We start from the raw sequence: 13,029 nt of genomic DNA, 5'->3' as shown, positions 1-13,029 counted from the left end.
TGCTTTCTTTGTTGTTGTTTTTTTTAGATTCAGTTGTTGACAGTTGTGAATTTGTTACTTTTTTTAATGTCATACTTTTGAGAGTCTTCTTTTTCTTAAGTAAGTCCCTTTAACATTTCTTGCAATAATAGCTTGGTGATGATGAACTCCTTTAGCTTTGCCTTGTCTGGGAAGCTCTTTATCTGCCCTTCCATTCTAAATGACAGTTTTGCTGGATAGAGTAATCTTGGATGTAGGTCCTTGCTTTTCACCACTTTGATACTTCTTGCCAGTCCCCTCTTGCCTGCAGTTTCTTTTGAGAAATTAGCTAACGTTCTTATGGGTATCTTTTGTAGACAACTCTCTGCTTTTGTCTTGCTGCTTTTAAGATTCTCTCTTTATCTTAACCTTTGGCATTTTAATTATGAAGTATCTTGGTGTGGTCCTCTTTGGGTCCAACTTGTTTAGGACTCTCTGTGTTTCCTGAATTGGTATGTCAATTTTGTTTACCAAATTAGGGAAGTTTTCTTTCACATTTTTTTTCAAATAAGTTTTCAATTTCTTGTTCTTCCCCTTTTCCTTCTGACATTCTTCTTTCTTCTTTCTGTTCTGGTTGAATGTTTATTTCTTCCTTATATGCCAAATCATTGATTTGAATCCTGGCTTACTTCCCTTTACTGTTGGTTCCCTGCAGATTTTTCATTCTTTCACTAAGTGTAAACTTTATTTCTTCCTTCATGTTGTTGCCATACTCCTCGAGTTCTCTGAACATCCTGATCACCAGTGTTTTGAACTCTGCATGTGATAGGTTGGCTATCTCTGTTTCATTTACTTCATTTTCTGGGGTTTTGCTCTCTTCTTTCATTTGGGCCATATTTATTTGTCTCCTCAATTGGGCAGTCTCTCTATGTTTGTTTCTGTGTATTAGATAGAGCTGCTTTGACTCTCTGTAAAAGTCCCCTGTAAATTGTGTGGGGTGAAGCCTTAGATAATCACTGGGGAGGGCAACCCACTTTAGTGCTTTGTGTGAGGGGAGAGCTCAGAGAGGGGATTGTGCCACCGCCTGGCTTCTGGGGGATTTCCTGGCTCTCTCCCCACTTCCAGTCACTTCACTCACTCCCTATATACAACTGGCACCCTTCCAGTTTCCCTGGTGTTGAATCCCACAGTGGGTGGGTTTGCACATATTTTAAGACCATTTGGTTCCTTTAAGTGGATTCCTGAAAATTGGGCAGTTTCTTCCACTGTGCCAACACCTTCTGGTTTTTACAGCCAGAAGTTATGGGAATCTATCTTCCCAGCACTGGAACCCTGGGCTGTGCAGTCTGGCCTGGGGCTGGGATTCCTTGCCCCCAAGGCATCCCTCCCAATTTCTATTCAGCACATGTGAATGTGGAACTACTCATGCCTGTTCAGCTGCCACCACCACCTCTCCATCCCACCTCTGCATCTCCTCACCTCTCCATCCTATCTCCACATCTCTGCCCCTCCTACCTGTCTGGATGATTGTGGCTTCTTTAAATCTGTGGTTGTTGGACTTCCACACACTTCAATTTTCTGACAGTTCTGAGTGTTATTTGTTTTGAGATTTAGTTGTAATTCTTTTTGTGGTTGTGGGAGGAGGTGAAGAGTATCTACCTACACCTCTGTCTTGACCAGGAGTCAAAATTTCAAAGACTTTTTTTAAAGAATAAAATGCATTTATAATTTCTCCTTTTTCCGTAAATCTATTTTCCTTAAGAAAGAATTTCATAGATCAGTTAAGCATGACTTTTTTCTAACAGAAACTGAGTTGACTTTTGTCTAATTGAAAAATATTCAGTAATTATTTTTTCATTCATGTTTTCACTAATGTGTAGATATCCTCCTTTTAAAGGATTGATCCCATTATACCTTCAGATTAGGCAGATAGTTATTAAGTCTAGAACCTTAAGTTTTAGCCATTCTTTGCTAACATAAGAAACAGGTACAAGAGGGCATAAAAAAACATACTACGCCTACCTTATTTTTTAAAAATTGCTTTATTATATAGTAAAAATTGTGGTCTATGTGCATATTCAACTATGGGTAAACAAGTGGGAAAATTAGTAAAAAAAGATCTGATAGAAATAATCATATTTTGTAGCACCCATTTAAATATTTCATGTTTTCTTTCTCTTTTTTTCTTCTGTTTTCTCTAGTTTTCTCTGCTAATTAATTCTGTTGTCATTCTCCAGTCTAGATATTGTTACAGCTCCTTCCTCAGGCTTTATATATTTTCACCCTTTTATAACTACCTCAATGTTTAGTTTCATTGCTTATAGCCAGTAGTTGGTGTAATAATAAATTTTAACTTGCAGTACTCCTTCAGCCTCTACTTTATGGTCACTGATATGACTCTTATGAGTTTTAAATGGACTTTAATGCATTATTCTCTTTCTTAAGAACTTGAAATGCTAGTAACTTTTAAAGAAGTATACACCCATCTATTATTCTCTAGAACACTTCTCTAAATAATTTGAGCAAATAAAACATTTGATCTGTTTTCATTTTTCTGCTCTCTTTGACAGGAACTAAGTACTCTTGATTTGTTGATAAGGCAAATAAATCTTCCTTTGAAAAACATTATGGGTGCTGACTTATGCTTAAGTCACAACTAGAAATTCTAAGCTCCTAAATAACAATTTTTGAGGCTGCCTCTTTAACCTTCATTAATTGCAAAATAAACAGATCTGTGAAGCTAAACCTTCACGAATTTGTACTACATGTTCAAAGCTTTTTAATGTTTTGAAAAGTCATCAAATATAACCCTTGAGTGGATTATTGTTTTTCTTAAAGAGTTTATTGAGATATAATTTAAATACCATGCAGTTTACTCTTTAAAGCATGCAATTCAATGGTTTTTATTCACTCACAAGCATGTGCAACTGTCACCTCAGTCAATGTTAGAACATTTTCATCACATCTAGAAGAAGCCCCTACTTCTTTAGCCATCACCCCGTCACTTGCCATCACCACTCCAGTTTCACTATTCTCCCACCTCCTGTCTTTAGCAACCACTGATCTACTTTTGTTTTTATAGATTACTCTAATTTGGACTCTATTCTTGGACAATATTGTATACATGCCTAGTCAGAGTTTTTGCCCAATTTTGAGTAATTAGATTTTTTAAAATTATTGAGTTGTATGAGTTCTTTATGTAGAGAGAGATATCTCCTTACATGTCTACTTTTAGTTGTAGTGTCATATCTAAGAAACCATGCCCAAATCTAAGATTATGAAGATATGCTCATATGTTTTCTTCTAAGAGTTTTTAATTTTTGTCCTTACATTTATATTGTTGATCCATCTCGAGTTAGTTTTTGTACATGGTGTAAATTAAGGTTCCAAAGCTTTTCTTTTGCATGTGGCTAACCAGTTGTCATCCCAGCATCATTGTTGAAAAGATTATCCTTTCCCACTGAATGTCTTAGCACCGTTGTCAAAAATCAGTTGACCATAGATGGATACTTTTATTTCTAGACCCTCAATTCTATTCCATTGATCTATATATTTATCCTTATGGCCATACCACAATCTCTTGATTATTGTTGCTTTGTAGTAAGTTTTGAAATTGAGAATGTGAGTCCTCCTACTTTATTTTTTCTTTTCAGAATTGTTTTAGCTATTCTGGGTCCCTTGCAATTTCATATGGTTTTTAGGATAAGTTTGTCAATTTGCACAAGTAAGTCATCTGGAATTCTGATAGAAATTGCATTGAATTTATAGATCAGTTTGGAAATTGTTGACATCTTAACTAACTAGTTAAGTTTTCTGATTCATAAATGTGGGAATGTTTTTCTACTTATTTAGATCTTTGGTTTCTTTTAGAAATATTTTTAGTTTTTAGAGCATTAGTTTTGCTGTTGTTTTGTAAAATCATTCCTAAGTGTGTTATTCTTCTTGATAATATCATAAATGGATTGCTTTCTTAATTTTATTTTTGTTTTGATCATACAATTGATTTTTATATATGATCTTGTATCTTGCAACTTTGATTAACTTGTTATTCTAATAGTTTTTAGTGGATTGCTCATGATTTTCTATATACAAGATTATGTAATTTGTGAATATAGTTTTACTTCTTCTTTTCCAATCTGGATGACTGTTTATTTTTCTTGCCTTCTTTCATTCGTATTAACAACCCATGTCACTTTATGGTTTTCTTGTGATGTATTTGTCTGCTTTTGGTATCAGGATAAAACTGTTATCATAGAATGATTTGGTAACCTTATTCTCCTTTTCTGATTTTTTGTAAGAGTTTGTGAATAAATGGTATTCATTCTTCATTGAATGTTTGGTAGAATTTAGTGGTGAAGCCATTTGGGCCTGGGTTCTTTGTGGGAATTTTTAAAAAATTACTGATTCAATCACCTCAGTTGTTATAGTTCTATTCCAATTTTCTATTTCTTTTTGAGGCAGTTTTGGTAGTTTGTGTTTTTGTCTTGGTTCCTGATTCTCTGTCTGAGCTTCCCCACTTGATTGTCTCTAGGTGTTGGCAGCAGATGTGATAAATCTGTATCAGGATTGTGGACCACAAATGAGTGTGGCTGGCTGCAAGACTTGGAAGAAACAAAAATCAGTTAGGGGTCAGCAATCTGTGAATCAGTAAAAGCCAGAAAGTGCATTAGCAGGGAAATCAGGACCAGTGTGAAACAGAGACAGTAGACTGGATCCTAGAGGAAGGACAAGAATCAGGAGGTACACAAATCTGGGAAGGGCAAAGAGCAAAAAAGAAAAGGCAGACTAAGGCCTAAGCAGAAATAAGTATCAGAGACCAGCAGTGAGAACAGAGCTTAATGAGTGGTGCTGAACCAACCTCTGTTTCAACCCAGCAGCTTTTATGAACTTGTGGTGAAAGCAGTATCCTTAGCTTGGTTCCCTGGGATTCAAAAACGCAGTCATGTGGGACTATCTGACCACACTGGGGAATGAGAGAAAAGGAGAATTAAAATAGGGGGAAAATAGTAAAAGGATCTATATAACATGCTCAAGACTTACTCTAAACCCAACTCCTTAACCATGACCGAGATTTCCCAAAAAGAACAATTAATTTAATTTAACTTTAGTATATATAATTTAATTCATTCTTGAACTATACATGACTACCAAGTAATGTACAATTAGATGAACATTTTATATGGGCCAGAAACAAGAAATTATTTTCTCATATTTTGGAAAAGCTGAGCCTTTATTCCAAATTAATTCTCATCCAAAAAGCATGGGTAACATGAGTCCATTAAATAAATAAAAGAAGTAAAATGGAAAATATTTTTGATCACATATTTGATTAAAATATTTAGTATTGTGTATCTGGAAAAAGATGATCCCTCGAGGAATACAAATTCCAAGTAAGATGGGGTTTATTTTAAAGGGAGAAAGCCACAGCTATGCTAATAATCCCTTTTAAGATTCTGTGGATAACATGAGACCCACAGTAGTATCTAACATAAACATGTAAGGAGATTTGAGAGAAACACAACAAAAATAAACTGTGAGAATCATCCCTACAAAGTTTTTTCCACTCTCTGGTTCTTTTTATAATCTGAAGGAAAGGATAAGAATTTCTAGAAGAGTAGAAAAAGATAAAGAATCGAACAAGTGAATTTGTGAACTATTTCCCTAAAGTAAAGAGTATATTAATAGATAGGTACAGAGATAGAGTGATGATAAGATTTGTTATTAACTAAGGCATGATGGCAAATTCTAAGGGATGAGATGCAGTTGGCATCCATCCCTCTCTTGCTCTTTCTACCTTTTGGCTCTGCCATTTTCTTCTTCCTTCTTTTCCTTGTCCTTCTCCTCCTTTCCCTGTCCTTTTTTGTTACCTCCTCCACCACCTCTTCTTTTTATCTTTTCCCAAGTAGCTTCATTCTGTAGATGAATTCTTCCGAGTAGTTGGGGAAAGTAGCCTTTGACTAAAACAGGTTTTCATTCTCTTTAGAGCTGATTATTTATTGATTACATTAAAGAACTAATGAACATGCTTTACACTAGTAGAGCTGTAGTAACATGGAGAGCAAGATAAAGGGCTCAGAGAAATGCTATCCCTGAAGACCACTCTAACTGTAACTTCTGTTCTTGTCAATCATGACCTCAGCATATAAAAAGAGTCTTTCTCCCCACTGGCCTGAGCCTGACAGGTTTCTGCACATTGCTTGGGCATAAAAATGGCTTTAGCTTGATCATTCAACACAGGTACTTAAGCTTCTACTGTAACAGGGTGCAGCCAAGAGGGAGGCCCCAAATAAAGATTTGGAGTGGGGTCCAGAACTCAAAGTGTCCAGAAAATACTAGGATGTCTTCCCCTCCACAGGTGTGGGTTGGGGGAAGGGACAAATGGAGCAGGGCCATTGAGAGCTGTTTTGCAAAGCAACAGCTTTGCAGCTAACCTCTGGCATGGTCATTTAACATATCTATAACCTTTAACTGGTTGTATAGATATGTTAAATAGCTGTGGCCTTGCTCTGAGCCAGGGGAATGGAAGTAACTTCCCCACCAAGATGTAACAGGGGTTGGGGGGGCAGGTCCCCCAAATTACAGCGCCCGCATGGGAGCTTTGAGAAGATTGGCTCCATGACATGGGGCCACGCCTGCCCAGACTCAAGATGGCAGCCCTGTAAAGCTGGAAGGATGTGAGAGTGCTGGCACGTGTAGCCAATTGTGGGAGGAATTGGAAATGGGGCTGCAGACGACGATTGGCGTGGGGATTTAAACCCAGGCGCGGCAGCCATTGTGCAGAGAGGATCACATGGCTATGGCAATAGAAAGGAGAGCCCTACGGCTTTGCCAAAGTGGGGACTCCCACAGCTTTAGAAGGGGGAATCACCACCTGGCTTTAGCAGAGATCCCAGTGACAGAGCTGAGGGTGCCGGGAACCCAGGGAGGCCTGCCAGCCAAGACGGATTACTGAGAAGAACTGGGGGCTGCCTGAGCCATGGACTTCTATTTCCTTTCCTGAGATATGGTACCCCAGACTGGGCAAAGGGGGAAGGAAGGACTGTGTGTGGTTATGGGTGTTTTAAGGGACTTTGTGATTTTGATGAAGACATTAGATCACTACTCTAAGTCTGTATAGCATTAAATAAATATTTCCTTTCCTTTTCACAAATCTCTGGGATTGAGAGATGTCTTTCCTATAAGGCAGCGGATATAACAAACCTGGAGGGTTCCTTTCGGTAATAACATATCGTCCCAGGCCCCCCTTTTGTTCTGTAACACTACTATGTGCAGGCTCTGGGGTACAGAGGTCAATAAGACAGGTGAGGTCATTGTCTTCAGGGGAATTACATTTAAGTAGGTATGTGTATTGGGGGTGTTGCTTCCTTAGATTATGTGGTCAGTAAAGTCCTCTCTGAGAAGGTGACATCAGAACCACTACCTTAGAGATGAGGAGGATTTAGCCATAAGAAGTTTATTTCCTAGGAAGGCTGAGCCGATCTTTGAGGAGGTGCCAGATAAGCTTCTGCCTTAATCAAAGAAACAGCTGTGCATGTAAAGGTCACTCACCTGGCTGGGTAACTCCAGATATGCCAAGGTTGATGGGTTTGACCTGCTGGTCAGGGCACAAACAAGAATCAACCAATGAATGCATATATAAGTGGAATAATAAATTGAGGTTTTTTTTCTCTCTCTCTCAAAATCAATAAATAAAAAAAGAAAATGATGAGACGGAATATAATAGACATAGAAAGTGTGTTAGTCAGGTGTATCTTTTCTGTCTTCCAGGTACACTTTTCCTGTTTGAAACCTCTGGTCCCACATCTAGTACGGATATCAGTCATTTGACCCCACCACTCCTGCCACAGGAATGGGCATGTAACACAGGCTGACCACCCTATTCCCTTGGACCTGGGACCAGGAAGAGGAATGCTTCCCACCCTCAGGGGGCCAATTGGCATTCTTATGAAGGAATTAATATGGATTCCTTTTAGAATCTCAAATATTGAGCTTCTAGGGGTACTTCTGCTGTTCAGTGGAGCAAGCCCACCTGAGAATTAAGCCAAAGTGAAAAAGGCTTATTGAAAAGTAGAGAGATGGCATCTGACTTACATATTTTGAACACTTGCATCCAGTTGTATTCAAACCTCACAATTAAACTTCCCTTTGATGTGAGACCTAATTTTTCTTTACTTACAATCATAAGATAAATGATAGTAAGTGGAAATAGAATATAGTAAGTATCAGTCTCTAAAATGTAGAATAAGTGAATCTGTGATGAGGGGTAATGCGGATTTTTCTGTCCCTGAGAGCCAGACATCTGGATTACAGGTTAGGGCACAAATTAGTCACCTGTCATATTTTGGAAATCTGCTTATGTGTCTCATGTGGCTAGCGATTTAGCAGCTTGTAGAAAATGCCAAGATTTTGATGTAAGTTAATGACATTTCGATGCTTTTTAAAATATCAGGAAAAATACAAGTTTTACCAAGCAGTTAAACAGAGCTAGCATATGTTCCAGCAATTGCCTCCTAGATATTTTAAAAGAAATGAAGACATATATCCACATAAAAACTTGGTCATGAATGTTTATAACAACATTATTCGTAATAGCCAAGAGGTGAAAACAACCCAAATGTCCATCAACTGATGAGTGGATAAAAAATATAATACATTTACTCAATGAAATAGTATTTGGCAACAAAATGAAATGAAGGTACTAATACATGCTACAACATGGATAAACCTTAAAAACATTATTTCTGAGTGAAAGTAGCCAATCGCAAAGGACCATGTAATATATGATTCCATTTATATGAAATGTCCAGAAAAGGCAAACCTGTAGAGACAAAAAGTTGGTAAGTAGCCAGCAGTTGGGAGGAATGGGAGGATTGGGAATGAAAATGTTCTAAACTTGATTATGATGATAGATGCATAACTATGTGAATAAACTAAAGGCTGTGGATTTGTACACTTTATATGGGTGAATTATATGGGGAAGTTATATCTCAATAAAATTGTTTTTCCAAATGCAGATTCCACTTAAACAGAAAGCAGAAAGGGCTTTGCTGAGTGTCCATTTCTGCCTCTAACCTGCCATCTAAGATACCCAAGAGTCAGCTAATCACGTACGTTTGGAGAAGTCTAAGAACAGTGTCGTCTCCTTGAACCTGAAGCTAAAGTTCAACACAGGTAGATGGGAAATACAGCAAAAGATAAGACTGACAAGGGGAGCCTCACCTAGACACCTGTTTCATCTTTGCCAGACAAAGGTAGGAGTAATTCCACTGGTAAGAGACTACCCTTGGATTGTAGTTGTTTCTATTTCTCTACACTGTGGAGAAAGATTAGGAGTCTTGGGGTGCAGGCTCACATTTAGGGACAGAAACTGGGAGAAGCACAGTTAAACTGAGGACTGGGGGGGATGGGCAGAAGACCAAAGTCTGTGGTAAAGAGCAAAAGCCACTGGGCTGGGGCTTTGGGTTCGAGAATCATGACCTGCTAGATTTTTGGCTTTGGTTACTAGCCCATGGAGTGGGCCATGTGCAGGAACTTACTCTGTGGCCAGAGCAAGGTGTTTGCTCTTTTTTTTATCCAGCAGGTTGGTATATACTATTGAGTGTTGGCCACTGGAAGCTGGTTTCCCATTTTCAAACAAGAATTCTGTTGTCATTTCCTGCTTTACCTCATGTATTCAAATGTTGAACATGTTGGGGGTAGTTATATTTCTCACTTATCATTATGTTGCTAGATGATGAGTCATATCTGGACCCCAAATACTGAACTTTAGAGTACGAGGCATACAGTATTACAAACTGGCTCATTCAGAAAGACTCCATCCCCATACTAACACAACTCTGGGTACCCAGAGGCTGGAAAACTAAAGTCCACATTACCCAGATCTGTTTGCAGTGAGGATTTCTGCGTGTGGTGTGGCACCCACTAAATAGGTTCATCGGAGTGAGACTTGGAAGGGGTTATGAGCACTGTGGAGTGGCTATTCTGGCAGCACAGTGGCAGAGGCATTTTGGTATCTCTGCAGCAGCTAGACCAGAAGCCCTGGTGTCTTGTCAGCCCCTAGCTCCATGTGACCAGCAATGATGGCAGCAACGTCCATGTCTGGAAGCTTTTGTTGCCATGACAGAGGCAGCACAGTCTTTGTTTAAGTCAGCAGAGATGCAGGGGGACAGCAGCTTTGCTGAGGCAGATTTTAGTTGTGCCTTCCGGAGTAGTTCTGAAAGCCCTGCCTGCTACCAAAAGTCTTTCAATCATTCTGTAGTAAGTTAAAGCTCTTTAGTAAATATCTCTCTGCTTAAACGGGCTAGCATGAATTCTGTTGTCTGCAAATGGACTCTGACCATTGTAGCTAATGTAAGTTGATTTTCTGTCAATAGCAACTGCAAGAGTCCCGACTAACTTTGCAGGAATTCTGAAGGTAAAAGCAACAAAGGAGCAGAAATTGAATTATGAGAAGCCTTCCAAGCATACGAATGCAGAAAAAATGCTTTTTTCAGTGGAAAGTATCAGACTGGCCTCAGACCTCTGTGCAACACCAAGTACCAAAAAGTAACATATCTTGACAGCTTGAGGGTGGAAATGCTGTCACGTGTAGTGTCAAAAAAATGGCATTCTCAGTTACGAAAGATTTCAGCATTAGACCAGCTATATGTCCTGTCTAAAACTTTTCTCAAAGAGAGGATCTGTTGCATTATGAAATTTGTCAAAACTAAAAAAATAAAAATTGGTAGCACAAAAAACTGGATATACAACAAAACCAAGTAAACATATAAAAATAAAATTTATAAATATATCGTAAAACTGTGTAAAACAAAAATAGTTGCGAAAGAAATATGTGGGTTTATTAAATAGGAAGATATATTTATTAGAGTTCTTTGTAAGCAATAGAAATAAACTCTAAGAAAAGAGGGGGATTTCTCAGAGGGCTATGGGGTAGCCACACAATCAAATCAAAAACTAAAGAATCAAGTCTCAGGACAAAAACCAAGGCAAGTCCAGCACCCAGAAGGAACTAATCAACAATCCCAAGTCATCGCCTGGGATGCTCTGTTTTTGTCAGGTAAAAGCAAAGTGCTTCTGATTTACTCTGCTTATTGGAATGTGGAAAGGAGCATTTGCTAGCCTTACTGGTGCCTGAGGCAGTAGTATTTTGTCCCATACCTACACCAGACAAAATTACAACCAGAACCACAATGTGATCTTGCTAGCAGCCATGCACTGTCACTCTTCAGGACTGTGTGGGATACTCTCAGCCCCCTAGCTGGCTTTCCCTCACGTATATGAGGCCACAACAGCATCATATTTCCGTTTCTAAACCAGTTAATACAAGAAGAATGGAATTACTTAGATTTGGGCTTAGTGTAATTAGGATTCACCCTAGGGTGCTGGGGAAGAGTTCAGTCTCCTTGAGACACATGGTTGTCTTACAACTTCAAAAACAAACAAACAAAAAAAGGCGTGTTGAGCAAGTAAGAACAGCTGTTGGGTAGGCCACAAACAGGGGCCTTAATATCTGAATTTCCCCCAGAGATATAGCATTGCCTTTGATTTACTATTTTAATAGGGAGAGGGAACTCCAATGTCTTCCTACCATAATAGGGGAAAAAATAGGAATTTCCTAGTTATTGAGAATATTCTATTCAACACAGGAACTGGAAAAAATGCAGAGAAAGAATGGATTCACAGTTTGACTGGGTCACACTTTATTTTACCTGACTCAGCTATGTCCCTGTTCTGATAGGTAGGTCTCAGTGGATTTCTGTGCCCCAGAAATTACTGTTAGCTCAGAGCAAGTACCTAAACATTTCCAAAAAACCTTAAGTAATTTATCTCATTCCAGGGCACAGTTATTGTATTAAATGACCTTTAGGAATATCTAGGATAGGCATAATAGTAAAAAATAAACTTTTACTGGTACAATATGGTACCCAGTCTCCCCTTTAAACAAGATGCTGTGGATCTATGGATCCTGCTGTGGAAACTGGATGAGACATGACTCTCTGTTGTCCCGACTCGGGGCAAGCCTTTCCTCCTCACACCCAGGCTTTTTTAGTCGCACAAATCAAGTAGGACTTTAGTGAGAACCCGATGTCCAAATAGGCATAGCCAGAAATCTCTTAGAGTAAGATCATCCGACTACCAGATTGGTGTTCCTGCTTGTTATAGTCACACACAATGGCCTTACATTGCTGAGGGAGGCTTTCTCACCCCTGTGATCCCAAGATTCTCCTTTCCTAATTGAAACTAGTGAACACATTTTAATTGCAACATTTCCCACCAACAATTTCCAACATTCAGAAAATAGTAAAGCTTTTTTTTTTTTTTTTTAAAGATACTGGAATTTCCCTCAGCTGTTTGGGTCTCAAGGCCTTGAAGAAGGGATAGTCATTCCAGTCCTTCTTGGGGCAAGTTTTGGGTATACAATCAGAACACTCACAGTGGATCTCTTCCAGCATTCCTATCTCAAGGAGTCTTTATTTCCTTCCTGTATGTATGCCAAGGGATTTTTGGCATCTCCACTTTCTTTAATGAGGGCCAGTGTTGGGGCCTGACTTGCCTTATCCAACCCAGTTAAACACCCAACTGCTCCAGCCAGCACTTTGAATGTTGCACTTCTGGTAAGTGCATCCACATTGACAAATTCAGCCCGGTCTAAAATTATGTCCACTTTTCTTGGCTGAGTGTTTTCAAAATATAGCCCTATAAAAATGTCACCAATAGTTCTTTGGTTAAAGTGGCAATTCCTGAAACCCGGGCAATGTAAAACCTTTCTCTTGGAAAAAGAGTCCTGGCAGAGTACCTGAGCCCGATATTATTGCCTCTTCGTATCTTTATGTGCTTGCTGCAACATGGAGAATTGAGGAACTAATTAAACTTAAAATGCCAGGAATGGTGGGGACAGAATATGATAATAACATTCCCTTGAGCCCATTTTCTACTGGTTTTCAAAAGGGTTGAGAGTAGGAAGTGTTGAAATCACTTAAGGATCCTTCACAAAGTGTACATAGTTGCTCTCACCCCCAGGGACAAGTGAGAAGGTAGTGGAGTTAAGGAGGTCATACATATTAAAAAAAA

This window comes from Phyllostomus discolor, chromosome 7 (genome assembly GCF_004126475.2).
Source record: "Phyllostomus discolor isolate MPI-MPIP mPhyDis1 chromosome 7, mPhyDis1.pri.v3, whole genome shotgun sequence".
NCBI lineage: Eukaryota > Metazoa > Chordata > Mammalia > Chiroptera > Phyllostomidae > Phyllostomus > Phyllostomus discolor.
Note: the sequence above shows the minus strand (reverse complement) of the source record.